This window comes from Solanum tuberosum, unplaced genomic scaffold, assembly GCF_000226075.1.
Source record: "Solanum tuberosum cultivar DM 1-3 516 R44 unplaced genomic scaffold, SolTub_3.0 scf00135, whole genome shotgun sequence".
Classification (NCBI taxonomy): Eukaryota; Viridiplantae; Streptophyta; class Magnoliopsida; order Solanales; family Solanaceae; genus Solanum; species Solanum tuberosum.
The window spans coordinates 341,358-349,599 of record NW_006239059.1 but is presented as its reverse complement, the minus strand read 5'-3'; the positions used below and the strand labels follow the sequence as shown (position 1 = coordinate 349,599).

At 37.1% G+C, this 8,242-nt stretch overlaps 1 non-coding gene across 1 annotated transcript; it reads left to right on the top strand.

Annotated features, from left to right (window-relative positions):
• Positions 1-1,806: 1,806 nt before the first annotated feature.
• Positions 1,807-1,894, top strand: MIR156K (microRNA MIR156k). The gene has a single exon (NR_127293.1). It is a non-coding gene; the product is annotated as a microRNA MIR156k (primary transcript).
• The last annotated feature ends 6,348 nt before the right edge of the window (positions 1,895-8,242 follow it).

Sequence of the window (8,242 nt, the reverse complement as noted above, 5' to 3'; positions counted from 1 at the left end):
AAAAACTTTTTCACATTCCCTCACTTTTAACTTCATGCAACCACACCCACACTTTAAATTTTCAATATTCTTGCATTTTATTGCTTTTTGATCGTTGATCTTGAGTTCGGAGTGGAATTCTTTGCTGCCTAGCATTACAAAATCGTATTTCGGCATCAAAGGTTGGTTTTTCGAACTCCAAACTTATAAATAGCGGTTAAACTCAAATGCAATTGTTTAAATGAACTTTATGTGTGTTGGGCCTGCTCTAAACTTGTGTTTGATGTGCTAGTTTGCCTATTTTAGTTTCGATGTCATGACTTATATGCTTATATTGTTGATCTACCGAATCTTATGCTCTAAAATTGATCGTAAATTTTTGGGTAGCGGTTAATTATTGTTGGGTCTAGTCGGGTGAAGTATGTGTAACCCAAATTGTGCTAAATAACGTGTTTTGCCCAATGATGGAGCGTTTGACGTCATTCTTAAGGGCAAAAGTCATCAAATGGCCAATTTTGGCCAAACCAGGGGAAGTCTGAGTACCCTGATGGCATGGGTCATATGGTTCTGGCTTAATTGAGTTTGTATGTTGTTTGATTTTGGGAGTTGGGGTTGAAAATTTGCGCGTCTGGCAATTTGGCGTGCTGGGTCGAGTTAGCTGAACCACTCGGCGGTTCGCCAAAGTCCCATTAGATCGCCTTTAATTTCATGATTGGATTGAGTTTGGTTCTGTAACTTTTGGCGAGAAGCTTGAGCTCGCCGAAAGTCTCCTTGATCGGCCTTTATGCGCCCCTAACCCCTAAAACATACTGTAACTTTCGGCGGGCCAATCTGAGCTCGCCGAATAGTGTCAGCGATTCGCCAAATGACCCTTCACATTCCTGACATGCCATTTTTCTGGGAAATTTTCAGGCCAATCCTTTCGGTGAGCCCGATCTGGCTCACGAAAGTTATTCGGTGGCTCGCCAATCGATTCGGCGAGTCTGTCTGCAACTTTATTTCTGCAATTTTTCTTGGATTAATTCTAGCGCTCTTTGGTGTATATTGTAGATATGGCTAGACCAAAAGTAGCAGGCCGAGACATATCATCCTGCAAGAGGGCAAAGGGAATCACTATAAATGAGGATGCAGGTGCATCCAGGGCAAAGGCCACAAAACTTCCTACCATAAGTGGGAAGGGCAAAGGAAAAGGAAAGGCACCTGCTCCTGAGTCACCAGAGGTCAGCTCCGATAGTGAGGGAGTGTACGCCACTTACCTCACCACTTCTGAGAGTGAGGGTGAGAACCATGACCCTCAAGCTGACATTTTTGAGCCTGAGGATGATCAACTATTATTGGCCCGGAGAGCTGAAATGCGCTCCAAGAGGATGCATTATCCGTCTAGCATCCGGGTACCACAGGTCGCTACTCCTCCTCCTGTCCCAGGCCATGTTGTAGTCCCAGCACCACCTGCATAGGGTCCTCCTCCCCGGTCTATGAAAAGATTAAAGACTGAGGGGCTGAGGACCATCATTGAGGAAAAGAGGTTGTCGATGGATGGAGTGATAGACCAGTACCCAGAAATATGGCGTACCATAAAGGCTCGCAAGTTTGAGATTTTCACCAAACCCCGGGGTTCCTATATTCCTATAGTTGGGTCCGGGAGTTCTACACTACCTACGGATCCTTGGTGCCACAGTGAAAGAGGAAGGTTGCAACATTCAAGCCAGTAGACTATGTAGTTGTCAGGGGGAAGAAGGTAAAGTGTGACAGCAATGACATAAATGTTGTATTAGAATGCACCGGCAACATTAAAGACGACAACCAGTATATGATCAAAAGGAGCGGTGACAGAAGAGAGTGAGCACACATGGTGTTTTCTAGCATGATGTTTACATGCTTGAAACTATGTGTGCTCACTGCTCTATCTGTCACCCCCCATTGCTTTCTCTATCTCTCTCCACATTTTATTAGATTTACTAACGTTTTCTTGATTCATTCGCATTTTCGTGTAATTCTCCAAAAAATTCTATGATTGGGCTTTTTTTTCTTGGGGTGCAGGGGAGCGATTCACTAGCAAAAAATTTTGACGAGAGGGAGTTGCTCGGATAGTAAGCACCCCTCACTTCCAACCCGAAGGTTGCGAGTTCGAGTCACCAAGGGAGCAAAAGGGGTGGGAGCTCCTAGGGATGGTAAAAAAAAAAGAGAAAAAAAAACTAGCAAAAATTTCAGATATAAAATTATTAACTGCTTGTACAAATGGATTAGTTTGAATATGTCCGTGGCGTTTTAAAAAAAATTGATTACTTAGCTTGTTTAGAATTTTCTGCAGTTTCAGGATTCAGAAATATACATACTAGTTCTTCAATTAAATATTCTAGATGAGTGAAGTGTCAAAAATACACCTAAATTATTGCGAGTGTGAAAAACACGCCTAAGCTACCACCAGGGGCGGAGCCAGCCCTCTGTTAGGGGTTCATCCTAACCCCCTTCGGCGGAAACTATTACTATTTATATATGGTTAAAATTATTTTTTATGTATATATAGTATATGTTGAACCCCCTTCGATTAGTTCGTGTGTCTAGTTCTTCAGATTTTAAACCCCCTTATTAAAAAATTCTAGCTCCGCCACTGGCTACCACTCATAAATTTAAAAACGAACCTCAAGTATATGTGATTGTGTATTTATACTCTCTTTTTTATTTAAAAATTATCACATGGAAAACAATACTTCTTTAAAAATTGATTTTCAACACGTGGCCTCATTTTCTTTCATCACAAAAAAGACAAGCTAAAAAACTAAACAAAAGCAAAACAGACCAACCCCTCCCCCCCCCCCCACCTCAAAAAAAAATAATGAGAGGAACAAGAGGAGAGGAGTGTTGATAAATAAAGAAGAAAGATCGAAGGAGAAGAAGGTGGAGTAGGTTGAAAAACATATGTAATATAGGTGAATAAATGAAGAAAAAGAGCTTAGAAGTAATAATAAAGAAGAAGAGGAGAGTTTATGATTTAAAAATTAAGTGAACAGTAAATTATATATAAGAAGTGTCAATAAAAAAAAAACTAAGTGGTCGAAAACTCAAGGGCAAAAGCACCTTAGTGTGTGTATTTACATATTTGATGTAGTCAGTATTAATGTGTGTTTTTTAAATTAATAATTAGTGATAATTTATGTGTATTTCTAACCTTTCCAATAGTTTAGATATAAAATTCAAAGAAAAAAAATAGTAATTTAAATATAAAACTCAAAAAAAAAATTGAGTTTTGACACTTTAACACTTATCAAACTGGTGCACACATAATATGTACTAAAAAGGAACAATGTAATTACTACTCACTCTAACATTTTAAATATCTTAATCAGTGACCAATAACATTCAAGATTAATCACCTCACAATTGATGAAACACGTTTCGAATTTTGAGATTCAAATAAGTCTATTTTTTATCGTAGATTTTTCATATATTTTTTAATTATTTTGACATATAATACTTTTTACGTAGTTTACAAATATATAAATTCCATTTCAACATAAATTTTTTGATCAACTTAAACGATTTAACTCTAGAAAATAAAAAATTTAGTGCCTTGCTTGCAGAATGATCCGAAGTGACAAAGTACATGTCTCAGTCTAATAAAGGTATATTTTGAGGCAAAAATCTTGTTGATCTTAATTATTTTAGAGATTATATTTGACTTGCGTGTCAACAAGAAGTGGTCGATGATGTAAACATTTTCTCATGTGTTGTTCTTTTGCTTTAAATAACAACGGTTTATGACATCCAACAAAGATCGATCCGTCAAAAAATTCTTCCTCAAATTTGATTGGCATTTGGAAAAATCAAGAGCACTAGTACATTTTACAGCATCTCATCTTTATTTGATACAAGTCTTAATTAGTGGGATACAGCTCAATTATTTTTTGTTTTATTTTTTATTTTTCAGGAGATATAAATGATGATTTCACACATCGTATTGAAGTAAGGTGAGTGAAATGGATGCTTGCGTTCAAGTTATTGTATGATAAAAATGTGTCACCAAGACTTAAAGGTAAATTTTATAGAAGTGGTGGTTAGACCTAATTTGTTATATGGGGCAAAGTGTTGGTCAGTAAAATATATACACTTTTAAAATATGAAGGTGGCAAAAGTAGGGATGTTCAATTGAAGGTGTAGGCATACTAGGAGAGATAAAATTAGGAATGAGGTTATACCAAAGAAAGGTTGAAGTGACCTACGTGGCAGATAAGATAAGAAAAGCAAGAATGAAATGGTTCATACATGTGAAAAGGAGGAACACATATGCACTAGTAAGGATGTGAGAGAGGTTGCCTATACTAGGTTTAAGGAGGTAGTGTTGGAATGTATACTATTAACCATATGGTTAGTTATAGTATTTATTATAGAATAATTATTTATTCAGTTTTAATATATTTAGTGGTAATTGAGACTGATTCAACCATTGCTAGACTAATCAGGATACAAGAGGTGTCTGCACCTTGGGATGTTGATACAATAGTCAGGAAAGTTATTACATTGTTGAGGGATAAAAAAAATCGATTTTCTCATGTGTACATGGAAGGAAATGTTGTGGTTGATAGCCTAGCTAATTATGACATTGATGAAGAGATTTCTGGCACTTTTGAGGAGTTCCACCAGCTGCATGCACAAGCTAGAAAGGTTATCAATGTTGATAAAGCTCAGAATATGCACCACTTAGAATTTTCTTTTAAGCAAAACAAAAGGTGATCTACTATTAAGCTAAGCAAAAGATGACCTACTATGTAGTCTTCTTGACATGACATATCAAGTCAAAAGGGCGAGGCTCCCAGCAATGGGGGGAAGGGAAGTGGGTAGGCGGGATCCTTTCACTTGACTGGTTAGTTAGGACTTTTTTCTATGATGTTCGAGATCTTTGTCTCGTAGAGGGCAAAATGAGATCTTCTTGGAACAAGGTCAGAGACGTTGGATGGACCAATTTCTTCTGATTCCAATGATAGATGGATGGTCAGGTCGGTAACATATGGATGGAGGACTTCTATAGAGTTTTCTCGTGCGCTCGACTGGAAAGGTGGTTTTGTAGGCGAATGAAATACGTTTTTTGTAGGCGAGCGGAGTGAGGCAATGAAATTGTTTAGGCGAAACAAAGGTTGAGCGAAAATCTTTAGTTGTATTGGATCTCGGGATATTAATAATCGATAAGAGGGACACGCATAAGCAATATTGCAGCGGATCTCATGTGTGTTCTCCCTAAGGAGCCTGCCAAGTACAATAGGGTGGAAACTTATTTCAGTGATGACTACATAACAATAAAGTGCTTTGATATATTCGTTTATGGTGTCTGTTTACATATATAGTAGATGATTTAGTTTATAGAATTTTAGCTTATACACAAAGGATTAAATCACCGGTTCTTATAAGTATAAAGTTTTTTGTTCACAATCTAAGATGAAAATTGGACATGTCATCGGTACGATTGTAGCACAAGATTATATATAATTTATCTTGATTATGGGAACGGTATAGTTCCAACTTCTTTTGCTAGTGCATTTTGTATGTAATGAACGAGACCGAGTAGAGATAGTTGTTTCAGACTTACTGACAAAAACATATTTTCTAAACTGTTAAATGTACTTATATTTTTAATTCTAATATAACTATTATGATCTGTGTATATTAATGGAAAAATGCATAAGTACCTCCCCCCAACCTATACCCGAAATCTTAGAGACACACTTATACAATATACTATGGTCCTATTAACCCCCCACCCCCCCCCCGAACTTATTTTATAAATAATTTTCTACCCCTTTTCGGCCTACGTGGCACTATCTTCTGGGTCCCAGCGCGTGTTGACAATTTTTCAAGCTATCTGGTATATATATTTAACATGCTCAGATGCAACTATCGTAGTAATTAAGTACTAATTCTAACTATCAAGTGCCCTCAGTGTTAAATAAATGTCCTTTTCACTAATCATGCAAGTATATAATCAATTAGGGGCATGAGAAAATCGAATCCTCTCACTCTCACAAGAAGATTCATAACATATTATACTATAGACTTGCCATTAGTGTATTACTCATTCAATCAAAGCACTGAACGGTTGAAAAATTGTCAACACGCGCTGGGCCCAGAAGATAGTGCCACGTAGGCCGAAAAGTGGTAGAAAATTATTTATAAAATAAGTTCGGGGGGGGGGGGATAGTAGATCCGTAGTATAGTATGGGCGTGTCTCTGAGATTTCGGGCATAGGTTGGGGGGGTACTTATGCATTTTCTCTAAAAATCATCACAAAATACAATTATTCACTAACAAATCTAAGAGAATTAACCTAATAGCTAATCAAAAACAAAAGTTGTTCTTTGAGATTGTGATGTATATAAAAAATGAAGAAGAAGAGATGTGAAAAAAGAAGAATAGGTGTTAAAGAAGAGGTGTGGGGGTAGGGGTGGGGTGGAGGAGGATGGGGGGTTAAAAGTTAATTCTAATTATTATTTTTATTTTTATTTCTAACTGACGCGTTTAGTTTTTATTTTCATTTTATTTCTTTGTTACGTCAGTTTTAAGGGGTAAATAAATTCACTTTTGAATAGTAAAAGTGTGTAATAGGTAATCATGATAGTTTAATCGTGTAAGTGACTTTTCGATACAAGTTCAAGGTGGAATTTATGTCTTTTCTCATTTTTTACACTAAAATTTTCGCATGAATGGATGATCATTGTGTATTCTTTTTGTAAAAAATATATTCTTTTAATGGCTGCAAACATTAAGAAATCACCTGTCTTCTGACTTTCTAGACAAAAAAAGTTAAGATTATAAAAAAGGATCATTAACAAGGATTTGAGACTACAAACCCCCATCTAATAGCTTGAGCTAGATATATAAGACAGTTAACTTGAAGCATGTGATGAATGAATAAATCAATTCGACATCCAGGTGTCAATAAAGACTGAGGGTGATATTCTTTTAATTGGAGTACTAAAAGGCTTTAAGAGACTACTAGATACATTAGTTTTGCACAATGAACACACCTAAGTGAGTTGGTAGTAAGGGTGTCTAAAGTGAGCTCAACTATAGGTAACCCATCCAAAATTTTAGGGTTGGGCTCAAGATAATTGAAATGGATTCAATCTCAACTCATTCAACCCTTAACCCATTTTAAGAGAATCCTTAATTGAGCCCAACTTAATCTCCAATTTCAACTCGTTTTTCATGAGTCCGAGATTTGGACTCATTTAGGGCTTTATTTATATAGATTTAGTGTCCTCAAATGCTTATTTTGTGGCAATAAGTGATGTAAAACCCTTGATTTCCAGGTATATGGATTGAGGAACAAAGTAAGGACACTGATTTGCAAAAAGGAACGAAGCAAGCTGAAAGATTGAAGATAAGCAAGCCTGGTGATCGCCAAGTCCACTTGGCGAATCGCCGAATGGCTACTTGACCGCCTAAAGTTTCAGTGTGCCAAGCCCTGAAGGAAAGAACCAACTCGGCGAGAGAAAGGAGCAGTCGGCAGATCGCCGAGTGGTTCCGCGATGCAGTGTTCAATCGCACAAAGTTACAGACCTTGAGGATGCTGAAGGCCAAGACAGAGAGGCGATGGAAATGACCAAAGGGCGGATCGTCGAGTAGTTCGGCGAGCCCGACTTACTTCGCTGAGTGACTCTTCACAGCACATTTTTGGCAACTATAAATACATTTTTGAACATTTAGTTTAATATTAATCAGACAAGTTTTCTCTAGTTTTCCTTAGCTTAGAAGAATTGAAGTTTTTCACTTTTGAGAAATTGGAAGTGGGTCTTTGAGATTCTTCAACTTGGACCATTGTAAAGATGAAATCAATCTTACCCAGTTGATGGAAACTCAATTTGGTAATGATTTTTTTCTTTTTATAATGTCTAACTAAAACCCTAATTCTTGGGGTGTGATTATGTAATTATGGACTGATTTAGTTTATGGGTATTACTAATTGTTAGTTTAAATGCTATTTAGAAGTGAGTTCAATCATTAATTGTGGTTTAATTTAAGAATTGTAGTTACAAATGCAGTTCTACCATTGTGTTTTTGGCTTTCTCGAGAGAGAGGTTTTAAACCTAAGCCTACTAAATCGATAGTCGATGGTTATTGGGTCGTCGTGAGTTCAGCTCGAGTGAGTGAATCCTAGGCCTTTTCCCACACATTCAGCTCTAGAGAGTGAATGGGCTAAGGAGAAAGTTGTGCTTAATTGCGGCAACTCGGTGTTCGAGAGAAACCGAGTTGATTCAGGGTAAGTTGCTCG